Source organism: Ascaphus truei, chromosome 4 (assembly GCF_040206685.1).
Source record: "Ascaphus truei isolate aAscTru1 chromosome 4, aAscTru1.hap1, whole genome shotgun sequence".
NCBI classification, from domain to species: Eukaryota; Metazoa; Chordata; class Amphibia; order Anura; family Ascaphidae; genus Ascaphus; species Ascaphus truei.
In genome coordinates this window covers 67,774,618-67,795,683 of record NC_134486.1, presented here as the reverse complement: position 1 = coordinate 67,795,683, position 21,066 = coordinate 67,774,618, and the positions used below count along the sequence as shown (strand labels likewise).

The window sequence follows — 21,066 nt, the reverse complement described above, 5'->3', positions numbered from 1 at the left end:
TGCACATTTGCATAGGCACACTTTTCAATACAACTGTTTGTGTCTGTATCAATTTGTGTATGATGCATGTATAACACCGTCAAATGATAACATCAGATTTATTATGGTAGCTTATATCATCATATTCACTTTACTATGTATGTGTTGAACGTTTAATAAACACAGAAAACTACAGTTAGTTTGGTACATGAAATATACACATTAACGTAATTGTTTACATGATGTTGACCTAATATTCATAACTGCATGCATTGTAGTTGACCACTACATCTTGCCACTAACATTCTTTGCAGCAGTCCCAAACCATTTTAACAACATTCCCATGTTACAAGCAAATTTTTACATGAAATGGCTAGTTGGTTGTAAGTCTCCTTTACATAGTTTCTACATTCATACGTTCCATTACACAATATACTACACAAATGTTTATTCAGAGTGGGAATGGTTGTTATATATAAAACAGACCATGCCATATAATGTTAGTACTAAATAAAGAACACACATTAAATTTTCTAACTGCACTGTTTAGCAACATCATTATGTTAATTAAGTGCTTATGCAATATAGCCATAATTGGATCACATTTTGTATTGTTATTTAATATGCACTGCAAGCAATATCTAAATAGTTCCATATGTAGTATATTAGTCGGTTGCTCCTCCTCACAATCATCTCATATAACGTTAGACTCTTCTGAAATCATACATTGATCCCATTGAATCTTCCCCGACATCTCTGAAAAACAGCAAACACATTATGGTCAAAGATGGCACCTTAATATATGTGTAGCCGTGACAACGCGTTACACATCTCTATATGATTGTGTATATCCACGCGTTAATCACTTATATGTTAGAACTACAAGGTTACAATTAAACATCATTATTGATCATTTTGTTAATTGTGTTGCACGCATAACTATGTATATGAACTGTCCGTTGGCTGTATACATAAAAATGTGCGCGCACATCTTACTGTGCGCACGCACTTCACGCTTGGGTCGACAAAGTGTTAGCGCATGCGCAAAACAATGCATACGTTGTGCGTTCAATACATGTTGTAAATACCATTAACCATATAATATTTATTTCAAATCCAATGAAGGCGAAACTACATTCGTTCTAAACGCGTACATCTCTAATCTTTTTAAACAGACGTGTGTGGACGGAAAGAACGGCCGATCACACAATGCGCGAATCCAATACATGTGACATCATGTTAAGCCAGCGTGAAGCGCACGCAAACACTCCTCCCACAGAATTAACATTGGGCTAACGCATAGTGCACGCCCACAAACACAGACGCGCACGCATGACACAGTGCAGTGACCGTAACTATAACAACCGACACAGCCAATAGGCTTTGACGTGCGCACGTCGGTTGGGGGCGGGCCTTACATCCGTAATCCTTTTTAAGGACGCCTTGGCACATGACAAGGGTCCCACATCATATGTGGCCGACCCGGTTTTTTTTTGTAGATGTTGCATGATAAAGAAACAGGTGTGTGTTACAGTTATGGTAACATGTTGCTATTATATGTTTCATGAGATAGGAAAGTAGGAATATGTATTCCGTGACCAATGTGTACTAATCTTTCTGGTTCTAGTATATTGTAATAGGAAACAATGTGTTTGTGACCGCTACATGTTATGCAGTCTGCAATGTAACGCTGTATCCACGCATTTAAAGTAAAAATGGTGGATAGACAAAAGTTTAAATTTTTAACGGTGAGTCAACGCATAACGATTGTTATATTTACCATTCTTCTAGAAGTAACACTTCATCTGGCTACAACTGCTCGCTCCAGAAAGACAATGCATTTGCATCCATGGTTGAGCCAACCGCTGAATCCTGTATGACACACATCTCCATGAGGCGCTCATAGGAATCGCCACTGCCTTCTTCAAACAATTGTTCCGGAAGTACGTTCATTTCTTCGTGTAGCCATTCGAATGCGTTTGCAGCAGAAAGGCTTTGTAAAACATCATAGCAGTTATGTTCTTGTAGCATGTGTGTTTCAGGAATGGAGGGTGCAGATATTGCAGCAGGTATCGATTCACACGGAACAGTAGTAGCGGATCCATTGCTATTGTTATTAGGAATAAATATGCTATTTATCAGAAGATATGTACCATGTTCCATGGTGATTTTAAATTGCGGTGCAATCTGCCAAAATCCATAACTTTCATGTAGGTTATCCTGCACACGTTCAAAACATTCATTTTTTGATAAAATGAATCTTACAGAGGATTTAAAATTTCCTGAACGCCCAGGGTCTTGGTAATAAGGATATTTTGCTCTTATCAAATCATAGATCTGGCCCACGTTGGCTTTGTTTTCTTGAGTTGATATGATCGCCTCCGCAATCATTACTTTATACGCTTTGTGTGGATGCATGTTGAGAATTAGATCCTCAGCCATTGCAGCGTCTCAAATAATGTGAGTGGAGTTGGACGTTCTCTCTTGAGAATGTGAAACTAGGTAAATGTTATCTGTTTTGTGGGTTTCTACTCAAGGCCACCATAAAAGTTACATGTTTCACTCTTTTTTGCAAACACCAATTCGATTGTGTAAAAATAATTGGCAGACATTTGTGGTTTCTGATTGCCATTTCACTGTGAAAGTCAAATTAAGGTTTTTTTATCTACATTCTCAAAACAAGTGTCGGATTTTCATTAAATAACAATGTGGGTGAGGACAAAAACAGTGTTGGCATTATGAAAATAGTGCTTACACAGAAATATAATGAGATATACACACAGCTGCAAATGTTTTTTGCTCTATGTTTTTTGCTACATTTGCCTGTGTATCTTTCTGTCTGCTTAACTCCCTGTCTGTGTCACAGAGTTTAACTGTGTGTATATGTAGATATATATATATATATATATATATATATATATATATAATATCTCATAAACACATATACATATGTATATATTTCAATATATATATATGTCTCTAAAACCTATATTTAAATATGTGTGTATACTGTATAACTGTATTTAAGGGCTTATATGTTAACAGGGTTTTTTATATTGCTTTGACTTTTTGTAATGGTACAATATTACAGGGTTAGTATGTTTGAGGGCCTATTACATTCAGCTGTGTCGAATTTAGATTTACCATCAAACAAGGCCTTTTGTTAGTTTAGAAGGCCTGTAGTGTTAGAACCTATAATATATCTATTTAATCCAGTTGTACACTGAACATATTTATGCCACTAAGTAGGCCTTGTATGAAACCTATTTAAATGGTCATGAACATGAGTGAATTATGTGATTAATAATAATTTTAGGGCCATAGTGTTATAGGCTCTGATTATGTATATTTCACTAACATTAGGCCTTTATTATTATAATACTGTGTTTTCACAAGGAAGAATCAAGTGAATGTTGTGAAAAAAATATATATACCAGTTTAGATAGTTAAAAAAAAAAAAATATATATATATATATATATATATATATTTTAACTATTACACCGTGTGTGTGTACATATATCCCTACATACTACATATATATTACTAAACATTCACAGATATGGGATTGAAACCAGTACTCATACATGATGAAAGGACAACATTAAGAAGGTTCAAGCAAGGTGAAGGTAAGTAATATTTAATACTTAATCCTGCTCTACACGGACAATAAAGATGTTACCGCTTAAATAGATGTTTGATTTAAGTTGCATGTGAATAATATTCACATGCAATGACTAGCTCAAATACCTATGAAACACACCCAAATACAATGTTTTGCAGCTAAGTGAATAGCAGCTTCTCTAAACATAGCAACTGGGTAATGTTGGACCATTACTGAACAGATGATTAATACATAAATATAAATTAAAATATTCATTCATTAGGACTGTTAATCTTTCCAAACCTTCACGTGTACAAGGACATACTTGAATGTTTGGAAACAACAGGTCTTCATCATACATACAATATTCATTAGATAATCTCAAGTGAACAAAACAAGGTCAAATACAGATATAGTTAATTATAACATTTATTATTTTTTTTCCTTTTGAGACCGAGTCACAGGCCTGTTTGTTGTCTCTTGGATTTTTCTTTTCCGTTTGGCTACAACTTTAAGCACAACAGAGCCACTTTGACTGGCCTGTGGCACTTCAGGGGCACGGATTGTGGCCTGTAGAACTTCAGAGGCAGGGCATGTGTCCAGTGACTGTTCACGGCCAGGGCTTGTGTCCAGTGACTGTTCACGGGCAGGGCTTGTGGCCAGTGACTGTTCACGGGCAGGGCTTGTGGCCAGTGACTGTTCACGGGCAGGGCTTGTGGGCAGTGACTGTTCACGGGCAGGGCTTGTGGGCAGTGACTGTTCACGGGCAGGGCTTGTGGCCAGTGACACTTGTGAACAAGTTGGTACACAGTGCACAACTGATGCTTGCTCCGTTTCATGTTTGGGTTTTTTGGTTTGTGTCCAAAAACTGGTCAGTAGTAACTGCTTGTGCATTTTTCTTTTTGGCGCCTTCTTTGTAGGTGTCAGCTCCAGAATTTCTACAGATGGCAGCGGTAGGATGTTGTCAGGAACATGCACAGAACTTTCAGCTACTTTACCGGTAAAATCCCGACCTGGGGAATGAACATCAGATGACTGGGGTGAAAAAGTAGTAGCATGTAAACATCCATCCTCTGATGGTGTAAAGCTGAATTGATGTGCTGCTGTAGTCATTCTCAAGTGATTAGCTTGGGTTAGCTGAACAACTATTGCTTCTAATGACGTGTTAATTTTTTGCATTTGTTTAGGCACTTCAATGAAGACTCTATGGAGATGTGACAATTGTGATATCGTTTCTTCCTGCAGTGATATCATCCTTTCGTGCACTGACATCAGATCTGAATGGCGACGATTTTCTGCTTCAACAATTATTTCTTCAGAAGCTACTATTGCAGCGTATGTGCTAGTTGCTGTAGGAATAGCCTGTGTAACTCTTTGAATGGGAACCTCTTCATGGTCACTTGATTGCATTTCTGTGTCTTTGGCGGCATCATCATCATCATCATCATCATCATCATCTTCATCATCATCATCATGTGCTAAAAATAAATGTACACATAATGAAATGGCATGTTAATCTCAGCTGTTTTACTATGTAATTATACACTGTGATAACTAACACCTAACATGTTTTCATACGTTTTATAACGTCACATTAAAATGTACCTTGACTTACGAATTCTGTTTGGACTCAGTGTGAAATAAGAATGAATGAAAAGTTGTTCAAAACTCACAACTCCTACATGATACTTCACATCACAAACACAATACATGTTGTATTAAAAAAGTTCATTTTCACTGACAGTAAGTAATCCTTTTAAATAACATGTGCAAAACAAATAATGAACATTTTTAACATAACATATTGAAGTGAACATATTATAAGTCCTGCACCTCATACACTTATCTTCCAGGTGTGATGAGCTGCATGACCCAGGTGAAGACACTTGTTCCGTCTCAGGTGACACATGTCCTCCAGGAGCAACTATATAGAACAATAACATCAGTTGTTAATTGACATGTGTAAATATTGAAGATAGTTACTGTATGTTGAGTTTTTATGGCTAACTAACAGCATCAGTTCCTGAACTGAAAATGTGTGTGGCAAAGTGAACATAAATATTTGTAATTACAATGTACATGCCAGTGTACTTAGGGCTTTTTAGTTCTGTAACATACAACATACTATGTTTATGCAGTAATGCGTTAGGATAATATAATTAATATTGGACATACACTGCATATGTTGTGTACTCATATCACAATAATAATGTACATAACTATCATGAGATGAACTTTCACAATGCTTATCATTAAGAAGGTCATATTTGAAAAGTAATAGTTTTTGTTAGAGGATATGTGTGGTACATTAATAGAAGCTGTTGCACGGCTGAATGTGGCTGCCACTCAATAACACAACACATGCAGTGTGTGATAATGTGGTGTTGATATCAGTTGAACTATAGATCTAAGTGAACGAATGTGTGACGTACGGTTTGATAGCTAATGGCTTGTTCGGTGATTTAGTACCTAGAGTGAACCTTTCAAATGACTGTGATTACCTTCTGTTTTGCTAGTCAGGTTGTAAGAACGGTAGTCCCTCCCCCAAAAACAGTAATCACCCAGACCTTTCAATTACTTCAAGCAGGTGAAAATGGTGTCAACAAAGTTGACCGTAACATGACCCTGTTATTTGGCTGTGTGCTGAACCCTACCCCCTCTGTTGATGTGTATGCTGTGATTACATATTAATTGCAGCTGCTTTAACACAATGGTAGATGAGCAAAATATTACTCTGAAGTGTGCAAGCTATGAACACAATGACATAACATATGCTACGTGTGCCTCATTATGATGTCTGTATATGAGATGAAGCAAAAAAGGACCTTTTAATAAACCAAAACACATTTGTTAGTGCAAGTGATGTTTGTTGGCCGTTGCATGTAATATATTAGATGCATGATTTGAAGAGGCAGTAATGTCGTGTTTGTAGGAGTTTAATAAATAAAATACACATTAATATAATATATATGTTCTGCACCAGTACCTAGTAATATTTTGTCATTAACATGTCTTACACATGTGTGGTACCCTGTTGTTCCCCATATTCGTCCACCATAAATTCCTTCCACTGCAGCAAAGGATTGTGGGAATTGACATGCAAATGAGCACGCAATGCCACGTGGTATATTATTTAATGCTTTTAGTAGGATTACAACATATATGTTCTTAATAATAAAATCCTCTACTGCAGCATATGTAGGGATCGTCTCCAGTACATCGGATCGAACACCTCCGGAGGCCTTTCCCAACTGTTACAGCCCTGGAAAAGTAATCGAACGTTCGGAGGAGAAATAATTGAGTCTGACACCAATGTGTGGTCAAAAATATCTCCTGTTTATTAAGCGTTTACAGTCACGTTATATAGGCCTTGAAACAAAGGTGAATATTTGCCAATTTCCATTTCCCTTATTTTGTGCTTATGTTAGACATAACATGTCATTAAATCATTTATTTGGAAACTACCGTACATCACATGATTCCAGGTAAAATAGCTGAGACCGTACTTAATTTCCCGGTTTGTACCTAATATGGTCAATACTTCCTATTTCAACACAGAAGCTCAGCCAACATAAAAAGGGTAGTTAGAAAAAGATTACTTAAAAAGCAGAATGGCAGTGTTAGCATAAAATATTTTGATATATATATATATATATATATATATATATATATATATATATATATAGAGAGAGAGAGAGAGAGAGAGAGAGAGAGAGAGAGAGAGAGAGAGAGAGAGAGAGAGAGAGAGAGAGAGAGAGAGAGAGAGAGAGAGAGAGAGAGAGAGAGAGAGAGAGAGAGAGAGAGAGAGAGAGAGAGAGAGAGAGAGAGAGAGAGAGAGAGAGAGTGTCTTCTATCAAATATAGAACATTTTTGATTTACTTACCTGCGTGCTGTCCCTTGATGTCGTGTTGCAACCGGTATCGTATGGTCTGTTATTGCTTTATGGGATAAGCACCAAAACTTATTTACTTGCATATGGTGTGCCGGCTGTGCATTGGATTCTATATATATATATATATATATATATATATATATATATAGAGAGAGAGAGAGAGAGAGAGAGAGAGACACAGACATATATACATATATAGATGTAGGTATGCTTATATTGGGAAGAAAGTATAAATAGCAGCGGAAATGTGTAAAATAACTGTAAGCAACGACACGCCTAGTACAGTAACATTTCTCACCTGGTGGAAATTGTGAGGAATAAATTCCGATGTCTCTGTCACCGGGCAAACCCTCCACGACGACGGGAAGTAATTTTTCCCGAAGCAGCACCTCCAATGGAGTTAAGATGAGACGTTGTGCTGGCGGCCCACCTCCAGTGGCAGAAGCATGCACGCGTTGGTCTTGTATTTTCTTTTTTAATTTAGCCCTAATATCGTCAAATCTCTTGCGACAATTACTCTTGTCCCTGACCCGATTCCCACACGCATTCACACCAATTATTATTTTGTCCCACATTTCTTTTTTGCTTGATGAACTTGCCCGCACTAGAAATACATACAAAATATATGACGTTAATTCATAATAATACAACCACCAGTTTCCTACACTGCTAGCTGTTCCAAGAGATAGCAAACATGCTGGTTTAGGTGTAATATGTGAAGCACATGAGCATTAACTTCGAAACCTAGACATGTAAGGAAGCTTGCATTAATATTGTATGCAGTTATCGTAAATTGAACGCGTGAGTTTTCTTGTCGTTGTAACGCATGATAAAAAGATGTGTTTCCACAATAATTAACATTGATAGATATTATGGACCCATATTTGCATATTAACAAAACTCACATGACCTAGGATCACATGTATTTGAAGAATGAATGGAAAGGTACACTTACCTACTAAATGTCCATACAGACTGTCATAGTGCTCCAGAATCCCAGTGACAAGAGCTGTATTTTCCTGGTCATTGAAGCGAGGATTACGTGGATGCTTCACACGTTTCTTCCGAGCACGTTTAGGCTCAGAGCTTGACTGCTGCTGACTGGACTCTCCTTGTTCCAATGGAAGAGACTCAAAAAGCTGGCCACCAGCAAGCACGCCACCACCAGACACCCCATCAGCAACTGAGCCTCCAGCAGCACTCACACTCCCAGCAACAGCACTCGCACTCCCAGCAACAGCACTCGCACTCCTAGCAACATCACTCCCCTGAACAGTACATTCACTCCGACGCGCACTCGCACGAGTAGCACTACCACTCACACCAGCATCACTCTTCCCACACTTTGCGGCCATACCTCTAGCACTCACAAAAATCAGAAAACAAATGTACAGCCAATCACACGAAACACTCCCACATACAAAACAAGACAAAGATGTAAACAAAACAACAAAGGACAAAGCTCTCACAATACACAACAAGTCTCTCAGTCAATATGCAAATATTAAATCGCCCAGCTCTGTGCGTCTCTCTCTCTCTCACTCCCAACAACACAGAGAATGATTAACAGTACACGTTGCCTTTAAATATGGCGCGCTATCCAATACATGCTTGCTTTGCCTGATTCAGCAAGAATGTTGTTTGGCGAACCTAACAGCACCCCGCCATGCACGCCGATACACCTGTGTGTGATCGGCAAATCATCGTGAGAGTGGGCGGAATGGTTTTCGGCTTGATTCTGAAGGGATTCGGCACTTACTGCATACGGAGAGGGAAAATCGCCAATAACATGGCTAATCGGTAAGCTTGCCGATTTCACATTTTCGTCGCTTACTGCATGAGGCCCTTAGAAACAAAATGCATTTTTCCTACATAGAATTGATGCCGGGAATCTCTGGAGCTGATATCCATTAATATTAACATCAGAGACCCCTGGCATGAATCCTATGCAATAAAAATGCATTCACAGTAAACTTCATTACCATAGCGGATAGCCTCAGGGACTCCCTACTTCCCGAGATACAGGCCCCGTTATGGGGTGCCAGTATCTCCTTTTCATTTAAATGTCCGCGTCACTTGACCATGGGAATAAAATGCATAGGAGATACCGGCACCCCATAACGGGGCCTGTATCTCGGGAAGTAGGGTGTCCCTGAGGCTGAAACCAATGCGCTTCAGCTCAGGAGACCCCTGCTCATCTAAACTATTAACAAAATTAAAATTTATACACATACATTTCGGGCGATATTTGCAAAGGGAGGACGGCTCTCTCAGAGCAGCTCTCTCTGCAGCAGATACAACTCGCCAGGTTAGGCCTTTTCAGAGGGTCATTCATCAGATCACCGGCTAATCGCCCGTTTTGTGAATTTTTTCTATGACAGGTAATGAAGGCTTTCTGAATACCGTGATAGCAACGCTCATAAAAACAGTGATTTAAATGGCCCAGTGATTTTGTTAATGAATCTTTAGTGCATAGGCCCCAGTGAGTTCAAGGATCAGTCCAGTGAAGATACAGAATGTTGGAAGATAATGACGGGGTGAAAGTGTAGGAAACCAACTGGCTGCATTCAGTGGGATATCCACCTCCACCCAAAGAGTCAACCTGATCAGCCAGGCCCAACACTGACCACGTGGCGATGGATGGAGAGGCAGATTGAGATAAGGCATCTAGCGCAGCACTTACAGTAGGACAGTGTACAGTATCACCTCACTGCTTTCCTTCCTGTTGGTGCCTATGGCTACACTACCAGCACTGTTATGGCAATCCAAAATTCAAAAAACGTAGGAATGACGAGACACCCAATTCTGATTTTGATGACGAGATATAAATGACAGATTGCTTAGGTAAGTTGATAAATTGTTCCCCTGTTAATATTATTATAATGTTTTCTTACATAGTACTGAACATGTACCCAGTGCCATAATAAATGAAATACAATGTTTAAACAGGTAAGGAAAGGAAATATGGGAATTCTCTACCCCAGAAAGTTTAGAAATCCAAGCAACATGATAGGAGACAAACAGATAAAAGATAATTTTACATAAGGGAAAACGGTATATCAGTATAATCAAAGCGATGCTGTTTGCTTTACAGTATATAAAATACAGAAGTGCCAATGAAACAAGACAGAAAATGTGTAACATATGTAGCGCATAGTTAGGTGAGGACAGACTCGCATAGGTGGAAAAACAATTAGATAGGCTTTATTCTGGTGGTGCATTTTTAGATATGGATAGTGCATGCATGGTGCAAAGAGGTGACCTCCAGCACAATAGAAAACACAAGTAAAACAAATTGGCAGAAACATAATCAGTCGTATTCAGTCAGATCGATAACAAAATACATGTGAATATACATACAGTAATTGCAGTAACATTCCCATATTATTTAGACAGCATCCCATTTACTTCTCATAGTTTGAAAATCTGAACTGCCAAAGGGGAGGAAAAAAAACAAGGCCTAATTCATATATGGAACGCTCAAAATATGGAGCGAACTATTTATCTGCATGCCTCAATGAGAGGCACTGTGTCTGCCTTTGTGAGAGGCACTGTGTCTGCCTTTGTTAGAGGCACTTTCTGCCTTAATGAGAGGCAATTTGTGCACAAGAGAAAAGAATAGGAATAACACGCACATCAAAAAAATGAAAAAAATTGTCAAATATTGCTGGCGTATCAGTGCAGCTATACAATAAACAAAGAATATGGGGGGGGGGGGGTTCTATCATTCGAACTCTACAGCCTTTCTTCAAGTCCATTCCCACATCTTAAAAAACATGTAATGCATTCATACTAAAAAAAAGGGGTAAATTACATTTAGTTTCTCTTCTGTTGTGCTCTCTCAGCATGTGCACAGGTAAATGTGCCCCTTCAGCATTCCTGGGATAGCTAGGTGCCTTCCTCACCTAAATACTGTTGGCTCAATGGTGTCATCAAGCATCGAGGGCCATCCACTAAGACAGTGATTTCCAACCTTTTTTGTTTGGAGGAACCCTTGAAGTATTTCGAAAAATCTCGGGGAACCCCTATCTGGCTGACACATATTAGGTTCGACAGGGGTCAGTCACAACATTTCATACCTCACGAGCCACCTCTATTTCCCACCCTCTACCCATGTATTTCTTTCTCATCCATCTCACTAACTCTCCCCCCTCCCGCCTCGCATGTATTTATCCCTTACGTCTCACTCTTACTCCCTCATTTCCTCACTCACTCCCTCCTGCTCCCCTCTCTTCCCTCACTCTCGCCCCTACCTTTCGTCAATTACCCCACTCTCACTCAATCCACCCTATAAAATACATACCAAAAAAAACCACCCCCAGGGGGAGGGCGGGTGGGGGGGCGGTATGTCCATAGGAGGAACCCCTGAGACTGCTTTAAGGAGCCCCACGGAACCCTGGTTGGGAATCACTGCACTAAGATATGGAAGCCGCAAAGGCCCAGTAAAAAGAGCAACTACTGTGCTTACATGTCACATGTCATATTATCTATTTGTAATGCGTAGCTCACCACAAACGAGACGCGACCGCGGGGCTGAGGTAGGGATTGGTTTAGAACGCCGACCACAACCGCGAGGGCGCATCTAGAGAGTAGGATAGTCTTGCAAGCTGGGGTTGGGGTTATAGAGGAACACCTAAACGTGGTACTTTCCGGGTCTTGGAGTGGAGAATAGCGGATAGTTGGGGTACGTAGCCGGGGTGAGGATTGGAGAGAGTAGAGTCGTCGTAGAGCCAAAGCCAGGGTCAGTGCAGGAGAGAGCAGGATTATCGTATTCCAAAGCCAGGGTCAGTGCAGGAGAGTATCACAAGTTCCAAGTCCAAGGCAGGGTCAGGCAGCAGGGTAAGAAACAGACAAGGCAGGATGCCGTGAGAAGCAGCATCACAAAACAGGAGTTTATGCTCAGCAATGCAGGAGAGTACTGACAGGGTATATATAGGACCTCCCTCCAATGTGAGGCAAGCAAGAAATGGAGGAGCCCTCACTGATAGGCTGCTGGATCTTGCAGGTGCGTCCTATTGTGCAGCCGATTAGGATTGGGGGTGGGACCTCTGGAGAGCGCGCGCACGCCACGCGTAATCCACGCATCATACTGGCAACCCGGTCGCGCGCCACTCATGCGCGCCACGGCATCCGCATCAGTGCGGGGGCGGAGATCATAGGCGGGACCCGAGACGGGACGGGAGGAGCGTGTTCGACCGCTGTGCTGCGTACCTCCGTTGTCAGAGCGGGGGCGGAAACCACAGAACACTGGAGAGAGTGCGCATGCGCCGTGCGTCACTGCCGCTGGGGGGAGAGTGCACCCTGGGGCAATGGGACCGCGGAGACCGACGGGGCCCATGCATTGCCTACATGCCGGGAACGTGAACCACCGCTGGGATGTCCTCTTTGAGTGCTTCTGGAACCTGATGGACAGGTGAGGGTTAAGGGGACAGAATGGCGAATCCTCACACTATTACAGTGACCACCAGGGGTCCCCTTTTTGACGTGGTTACTTTTAGCATCTTTAGATGCCAATCCTCCAGCACTCTTCCCTGGTTTCTCGTGCACATACACAAATACAGGAAAATAACCAGATTAGTTCTGGGACAACAACGAAGTTTACTATTAGTTCAAAAAGTAGAGTGCTGGAAAGGACAGTGCTTTCAGATAGGGACAGAGCAATAAAAACAGGGACTAGAAAAGAAGCATAATAGGGTCAGCAGATTATAAATTAGATTTAGAGAGGAGCAACGATGCGTAATGCATTAAAGGACAGGAGAAAATCCTTGAAGGAAATGCAGGTAACTGATGGATTGGAACAGAATTTAAATGAGAATATTGACTTTATCTGCAGTGTTTAGTGTCATGGGAGACCAAGACTAACACCAGGGATCAATTCACCAGACAGAAACACAGAGTTTATAAAATTAATTTATTTGAAAAGAAATATCCACAACTATTTGCAGCAAAGCAACATATACACACTTACAACTGGGAAATTGGGGTACCCTATAAATGTAGGTGCAGGGATCACCCTAAAGATATTTTCCATATTCTGTCTTCCTGCAATGTCCAGTGCAGCATCTCACAGTTGCTCGCAGCTCCTTCCCAAGCTGCTTGTTAAGAATTCTCTTCCACAACTAAACAACTCTGACCTCACAGCTAACAAAGAGCTGATCTTATCTCAACTAGCTAGGTGTTTGCAATATGAACCAGGCCCTGAAAGGTGGAGGGAAGTGCAACACAAACACAGCCACATGCAAAGCATCACAGACCCCTTTACAGCATTCCATCCAGAAAAAAAATAACCCCTTGTCCCTGAAGGGATGGAACCAGACTACAGAAAACATATACACATATAACATAATACAAATGTATTACTGACAGGTAGGGGTAATGTCAGGCTTGACCTTTATTAAACGCAGTCACATTTACCCCTACCATCACACCCTTAAGTGGAGAGCTCTGGGGTAGCAGCCTCAACAGGTTGATCCCCAAGCATGACGCCTGAAGGTCTGAGCTTAGCGGGCCCTGGATCGTCCTGCCGGGAAAGTTCATCGGCATTGCCGTGGTCAGTCCCCTTCTTGTGCTGAACAGTAAAGTCATATTCCTGTAGGACCAGACTCCACCACAGCACCTTGGCATTATCCCCAGAGACCCGCTACAAGCAGCTCAGGTGATCATGGTCGGTAATGACCCTGAAGTGCTGGAATCAGGCTACAGAATACATATACACATATAACATAATATAATACAAATGTATTACTGACAGGTAAGGGTAATTGCAGGCTTGACCTTTATTAAAATCAGTCACATTTACCCCTACCGTCACATTTAGTAATTAGTAGAGATGTGCAAATTTGTTTGGCTCCTGAAAATATCCACAGCATTTTAAATATTTTTGTATATTTGTGAAAGTTTTGCACACTGAGGAGTTTCGCTGGCAAAATGTATACATATATTTTGTACAAATCGTATTTACAAAACTTTGCTACCTTTCTTTTACTCTCAGCAATCCAGGTGAATTTTTGCAAATGTTGCAGATATAAATATATATACTGTATTGTGAAAAAATGACATTTGCAAGAAAAGTATCTTTTTTGTCAAACTAATTTATGCAATTTTGCAAGATATTTGCAAGCAGCAAGACCAATATTCACATGTTCTGTGAATTTGTGTACATTTACTGTATAGTGTTGAGAATAGATTGAAGGTGTAAATATTTTAAACTAGAACATCTTACACTGGTATTGTATCTACGGCAAGACGGCGAGGGCAATGTTAGTAGTTAAGTAGCGTATTTTCATTTCTTGTGCATAAATAAATGACAGGTCTATGAGGCACCAAGGCAACATGGATGTGGGATAGGATAAGTAAGTACAGTATCAACTAATATCCAATTAAGGTGATAAATTCAATTTTCTCTCGTCAGCATGTTCCTCTTCACAAGAATAAATAGCATAAACGACCTTCATCAAACCCTGGTAGGATGTTCCAAACCTACAAATTAAAAAGTAATGAATACTTGATGTCAAACTGAGAATAGGGACCAATTAAGAGTTGGCTAATGACAATGCAGTCATAGCGCAAACTGGTTATAAAGGCATTAAAGGCCGTTTTGCACCGGGTAAAAACAAGACTCCAATATAAAGTTGGCTAAAAATTGGTGAAGAAAAATGTTTTCATGGGGTATGCAAATTTAACTTGATGGGCGGAGTGGCCGTGTGTCTATGGCTAATTTATTTAAATGAGCTCAGCATGGGAGGATTTGTAATAATCCACTTCCAATCACCAATCTGGTTGCTAATTTACTCATTTATACAGATGCAGCACGAGTAATTGCACCTGCTGGCACCCCTTTTATTGTGAGTAGCTAATTCAGAGACAATGGTGTTTGCTCCCACTGGTCTGCTGCGTGTCCTGCTGCAACGCGCCAGCAAACATTACGTCTTCTAGGTAGCAACAATTGGAATGGCTTCTTGTCAGTAAGTACACTTTTCATATATTACACCTTACTACACATTTCTGCTATTTGCCGTTTTTCCATTTCTTTACAGGTGATAGTGCCTACTCCCCAAGGCTCTTCCCTGCCAGGACAGGTGGTGCACATTTCTATGCTCCAGCTGTACTTTGTGAAATTGTAGCATTTTTTACAATATAGCTGTGAGTAGGGGAATGCCAGTTGGGATAGAAAATGATAAGCCTAAGGAAATTGAGGAACTTGAGGCACAAGTCAGCGATACACTGTAGGAAGGAAGAAAGACAAGTCACCAATTCTTTACTTGTAAGTGCAATTCTTTTACAGCTTGCCAAATATTGTATAAACAACTTCTGTTTGCACAATGCACTTAGTTACAAATGTAAATATAAATATCAAACAATAATAAAACATTGATTTCCCCATCATTCCTCAGAAGCCATCTAATAATGCCTGTTTTTGAGACAAACTAGGCAGCAGCACACAGTTAATATCTGTTTGGTCTATCAATAGGATGTTCTAGATTTGTCTTAATAACATGGCTTGGAAGGGAAGAGGGCCCCCAAGCATAAAGGCGCAAATCAATTTTGCATAGTTTGCAACAGACAATTAAATGACAGGAGAAGACTCTCAATATGCTCCAATAGACAAATTGCTTGTTACTTTCCATTTTAGAATGTTAATATACTAACAAAAATGAGATATGTTTATTGTAAGTTGTAATAGCTGAATGCTTAGAAACAAAGGTACTGTATGCATTGAATGTACAATTTAAGTTTAAATAGCTGAGAGATGTAAATGGTTGCATAAACTACTCAGAAGGCATTCTGAATTTGAAAGAACTCAAATTTAAAGGGGCAATCCCTACTAGGACCAAACTGAACTAATTACAGAGACATGTTACCTCTGCGTTGCCCCAAAGGCGGACAGCCTAATGGGGCTCCCCAAGAGATGCTCCCCTCTGCACAGGACCAGCGTGTTAACGGTTAACATTTGCTTATACTTTGTGGAAAGTCAACCCCACCCACTGGAATGTTAATGAGCCAAGAAGACACATAACTTTTTGTTCACAGTTGAATTGAAAATCAACCACACCAGTGTACATCTACATTGCCCCAAAGGTGGACAGCCTGATGGGCTCCCCAAGAGCTGCTGCCCTCTGCACAGGACTAGCATGCTAAGTTTTATCATTTGCTTGTACTTTGTAGAACGTCAACCCCACCCACTGGAATGTTAATGAGCTAAGAGGACACAAAGAACTTTTTGTTCACAGCTGCATTGAAAATCAACCATCCCAGTGAACACCTGCATTGCCCCAAAGGCGGACAGCCTTTGGTGCAGCCAAAGGGCAGCCAAAGGGTATGAGCCATTTGCTGCTGTTTGTGATGTTAAAGTGATGTTAAAGCTGCTCTATTTCAATCAAAAAATCACAAGCCCTTTATGCCCTGTACCCAATTTTCCAACTATATCTGTCTATGGAATGTCTGTGAATTGACTGTCTAATACGGCTCTTTTAATGTAACCATGTATTTTTATAATTCGGTGCCCAGGACATACTTGAAAATGAGAGGTAACTCTCAATGTATTACTTCCTGGTAAAACATTTTTTATAAATAAATGTATAAGGTCTCTCATCTGGGTAATTGATACCTTTTTTTACCCAAGTCTGACACCTACTTTATATATTTTTTAATTTATTTGTTAAAGTTAAATTGGGAGGGGGTTGATTTCCTATGGAGAGTCCCTTTTATGTTATTGTTTGTTCAGCAAGTACTTGTACAGCCAGAGTTCCCCTCCCCTGAACTTTATTGGTTCTCCGAGATAGACAGGGTGGGATAAGTGTAAAGAAAACACTTGATTTACAAACACTTCCCCAGATCGGGGTGTTCCACAGAAGTAAATAGTTTTACGATGTGTACTAATTTCCTGAAGCACTGAGGTACAAACGCAATGTTTAACCACAGACATATGGTAGCGCAAGACGTAAAAATGACATACAGATCAAGTAAGCCTAACTGTCTTCGGCGCCACGTGTGGTCATGTGACAACGGCATTCGGGGAACCAGAGGATAAATGTTGCGGGTAGTTCCATTCAGAAGCATGGATCCACCACAGCTTCATCACAGTAAACTTTGTCCCTGCCATCGCAGACTTTTGCTTGTGTGTCTGCGGTGCAGAGCATAGCAAGTGTCGCTACATGTGTATAGCAAATGGAAGTAATCTAAGACGTTATTATACTATTTTTAGAAGAGTGGTTTGCAAGCTCTACACTGAAATTCTGAATCAAGATCTAATTTCTGAATAGGGATGGCACAGAGCTATTGTCTTTAAAACAATGCTATTTTATTCATTTTATTGAGTTAATAATATTTTCTACTAATCTGGGCTGTTGAGCATATGGCACAACAGACTGAGTTATAGAGAAATATTAACTAAAGCACTCCTCTTATCTGGTTCAGAAATAAGAATCAAATACCTTGTACAAGATAAAAATATGTACATATATGAATATATATATAAATATATATAATGAAAACAGAACATAATTGGACAGCGCCTAAACACTTTGTTATTAGTAATGGATGTGTAATATTAAAAAAGATGTCACTTTAAGGTACTTAGAAATAATCAGAGCAAACCATGTGTTGTTTAGATGAACTAACATATCAGTATTCTGATGGCTATAGTGTGAAGGAGGCAAAAATCCAATACGGGAATATAACGTGCTAACTACACTACATCAATACATATATGACAGGGTCTGCTAATTGCAAACCAATATATTAAAAAAAACATCAAAAATGCACCAAACTGGTGCTGGTGCTGAAAATTAAAAATATATAAAAAAGTCCAACAATTGGTGTCCTCAGGAGTCCAGGCAGCTTTCTTCAAGGAAACAACCACATCCTATTACGATACATACAGTATACAAAAAAAGAAGAACAAGTGCACGCTCCATGTGTAAAATCCAACTAACAATTTAATCTTGTGGACAAAATAAAAGTATCTCACTCACAAACGTTGGTGGTAAAAAGACATGTTATGAGCCAAGCTCATGCTCCGTACATCAGGTAGAGTAGAGAAGTAGTCATTCACAATCTAAGACTCTGACCGCACTCCAGGAACCTAATCAGGCTGTGCCTCCTCACAATCAAGTCCACCGGGAACCGGTAGTTTGTTTTTGGGTTCCTCCTCGGCACTGCGTCTACCCAGGCTTTCCGGCGTGTTGACGTGATACGCAACAGTTACGTCCCCCAAGGTGGGGCGCCAAATGTAAAGGTTGATATATTTCCTCCCATAATGATGTCTCATAAAGAGGTTATTCTATACTTTGAGTAAAAGGTCACCTTATTATGATGTTGCATATGTGGAATGGTACCATATTCTGTATAATAATATAATATGTACAATAGAAAGGAGTCGAGAGTAGTATAATATAAATCAATATATGATATTTATATATTATATGTATTATTATGTAGTACAGCAGGGCCCCACTTCTCGTCGCCCCGCCAATGCAGCTGTACCGATAAGGGGGCCGCCATATCTGCGCATGCGCAGAACGGGGAAGCCCGAGGTCTCGTATGCGCAGAACGGGGGTGGGGGGTGCAGAAGTTGCGCATGCACAGAACGGAGGCTGTGCATGCGCAGAAGGGGGAAGCGCATGTGCACACGCCGCAAATCACCGGTTCTGCTTTCTACCAATTTTCGCTTTGCGGCGGGCCTTTAGAACGGAACCCGCTGCATTCCTGGGGTCCTCCTGTAAAACAACAATGATAATAAAAATCCGTAACATGAAGCAGAATGTGATAATTAGTTATATGCAATAATAAAAGATGAGTAACATACCAATCAGTCTCAATTTATTTATTTATAAAATGTTTTACCAGGAAGTAATACATTGAGAGTTACCTCTCGTTTTCAAGTATGTCCTGGGCACAAAGTTATAATGACAAATACATGGTTATAAATACATAGTTAAAATGAGTGAAAAGGGTTATACAGTACATTATATACAAAAATTGCATGCACAGTTAAAGATAATATATGTTATAGGCGTATATAACAGTTACAGACCACATTAAAATGTGAGACAGCTTTAGTTTTGAAAGATCGTCTCTCTCTGGTCTGTTCCTAACTCCCCTTCTCTCAGACTGACTTATACAGTAAACTGTCTATACACATCATAATTTGCTTGTTTGCTGCAAACTGGGAAATCTTTGCTCAAATCCAGCTAAATCTTTCTACATCTTGGCAAATTTTCGCAATTTCTCGGCAAAATAACGTATGATCTTTAGCATACTAAATAATGTCTAAGCTGCCATGTTTATTTATTCTTATGGTTACCATTTCCTTGAAGTTATGTTTCCTGCCTGAAAAGCATCAGAGCTCATTGTTCTAGAAATCTTGCGGTTTCTCACCTCAAAATACAAGATAAAAGTGTATATCAAAGTAAAATCATGCAATATATAATTGTTCAATTGATGAACAGAATACAGCTGATTATATCTTAATATATAAAATCAAAAGGTTAGTGCTATCTGCGGTTAATCTGATTGGTCCTCAGCCTCTGGCCAATCAGATTGGTGGGTCTGACGTCACCCAACTGCCACTGTCTTCCCCCTCGGACACACACACACACACACACACACACACACACACACACACACACACACACACACACACACACACACACTCTCCTCTCCCTCCCCCCCATCACACCCACCTCCCTCCCCGGTGCTCACTCACCTCCCTCCCCGTGCTCACTCACCTCCCTCTCTGGCACTCACTCACCTCCCTCCCGGCTCTCCACTCACCTCCTTCTCCGGCGCTCCACTCATCTCCCTCCCCGGCGCTCTACTCACTTCCCTCCCCAGCGCTCCACTCACCTCCCTCCCCGACACTCCACTCACCTCCCTCCCCGGTGCTCTACTCACCTCCCCAGCGGGGGAACAGGCAGTGGCCAGGCAGGCTGCAGCTGCCTCGCTGCGCTGAGTGCCTAAGATAGCGGCAGCCAGAAGTAGAGGTGAGTGTGTGTGTGTGTCTCGCTCTCACACTTCCCCCCAACCCCCAGAGCATGCTCTCTACGGCTCAACATCCCCGAGGAGCAGGAGGAGGGCAGCAGGGAGTTGCGGCCACGCAATACCTCCTTTGTGCCACTGGGAGTCAGCGGAGGCCACGAGGGGGGAGAGAACCAGTGGCAGCCCAAGGAGTGTGGCATGCTGTCAGGTGAGGAAATGCAGGGGGAGGAATCCATGCCTTTGACGCCCCCCTGTCGTCCCGTCCCAACCTTTCATACTGAAGCCCCAGATAGGATGGTACTGCATTTGGTCATAGCTGTGCAGGCCGAGAGGAGCATTACCCACACCCACACCGCTGTTTTGACCTTAATGGGTCTCATCAGTGTGGGGTTGGTTAACTGGGTATGCACAGAAGCTAAAGGATGGAGTTTACCATACTGAGTTAAGTTATGGTGAGTAAAAAAAGTGGCAAAAACCCTCCACAGCAAAGCAAATATGCAAATGTAAATACAACTGTATGCTCATCTGCATGTCTTGGGCAAGTCTGCAACCCCGCCTTTCACCATTATCACCCAGCACACAGCACTTCCACTGCAGCAAGGGATTCTGGGAAAT

At 40.8% G+C, this 21,066-nt stretch overlaps 1 long non-coding RNA gene across 2 annotated transcripts; it reads left to right on the top strand.

Moving 5' to 3' along the window:
* Positions 1-1,799: 1,799 nt before the first annotated feature.
* On the top strand, positions 1,800-5,130 carry LOC142491948 (uncharacterized). 2 transcript variants are annotated; one of them, XR_012800609.1, is made up of 4 exons: positions 1,800-1,922; positions 3,538-3,606; positions 4,502-4,581; positions 4,769-5,130. It is a non-coding gene; the product is annotated as an uncharacterized LOC142491948 (long non-coding RNA). The 2 variants fall into 2 exon arrangements; XR_012800608.1 differs by lacking the exon at positions 1,800-1,922 and having other exon boundaries at positions 3,495-3,606; positions 4,769-5,127.
* The last annotated feature ends 15,936 nt before the right edge of the window (positions 5,131-21,066 follow it).